The sequence below is a fragment of the Sinocyclocheilus rhinocerous genome, unplaced genomic scaffold (assembly GCF_001515625.1).
Source record: "Sinocyclocheilus rhinocerous isolate Xijiao unplaced genomic scaffold, SAMN03320098_v1.1 scaffold964, whole genome shotgun sequence".
Taxonomy (NCBI): Eukaryota; Metazoa; Chordata; class Actinopteri; order Cypriniformes; family Cyprinidae; genus Sinocyclocheilus; species Sinocyclocheilus rhinocerous.
In genome coordinates this window covers 99,114-99,771 of record NW_015655397.1, presented here as the reverse complement: position 1 = coordinate 99,771, position 658 = coordinate 99,114, and the positions used below count along the sequence as shown (strand labels likewise).

The following is a 658-nucleotide window of genomic DNA, read 5'->3' as shown; positions in this document are numbered from 1 at the left end:
CGATTTGTTCAAAAAGCTGATTCATTCAATAAGTAAACACCATTGCTCAGAGAAGCAAAACAGTGCTGTGATCTTTGTTTGGAACTATTTTCGTTGGCAAAATTGAGCAAAAACAAGCAATATTACGTCTAAAATGTAAGTCAATTATTGCTAACTTTACTGAACTTGTATAAAATTATTATTAAATGTCTGAAATATCATGCTGATATCTGCAGAAAAACGGTAACGTTACTCTTTGTGTGATATAGATTGTTAACTATATTAAATTATATAAATATAAAAATCATACAGAAGCATTTTTGCAGTCTACAATTTAGAATGCCTTGAATTTAGAATTTTAATAGACTAATAAATCAACGTGCGTGCACTCTGTGTGTGATTTGGTGATATAGCCTACTTGATAATGTCAGATCGCACATCGTGACAACAACACTTACCATATTATCAGAGACGATGCTGTATATTGCACACCCCTGACTCGACTTGAGTGGAAAATGAAATCATCCGCGGGTTGTGCGCGCACATGAGCAAAGGTGTTTTTAGGAGTCTAACTTGCAAGCGCCACACCACTGATTTGTCAACCCTGCTTTCCTGCAGTCCGTGTTCTTCTGACTTTATTTTGTAGTAAGTAACGAATATGCTTCGGGGAAATGTATCG

General features: G+C 35.6%; 1 protein-coding gene across 1 annotated transcript in view; it reads right to left on the bottom strand.

The window, feature by feature from the left end:
* Nucleotides 1–658, bottom strand: part of plrdgb (PITP-less RdgB-like protein) — a 108,163-nt gene that overhangs the window by 14,922 nt on the left and 92,583 nt on the right. The gene's annotated exons all lie outside the window — the stretch shown is intronic.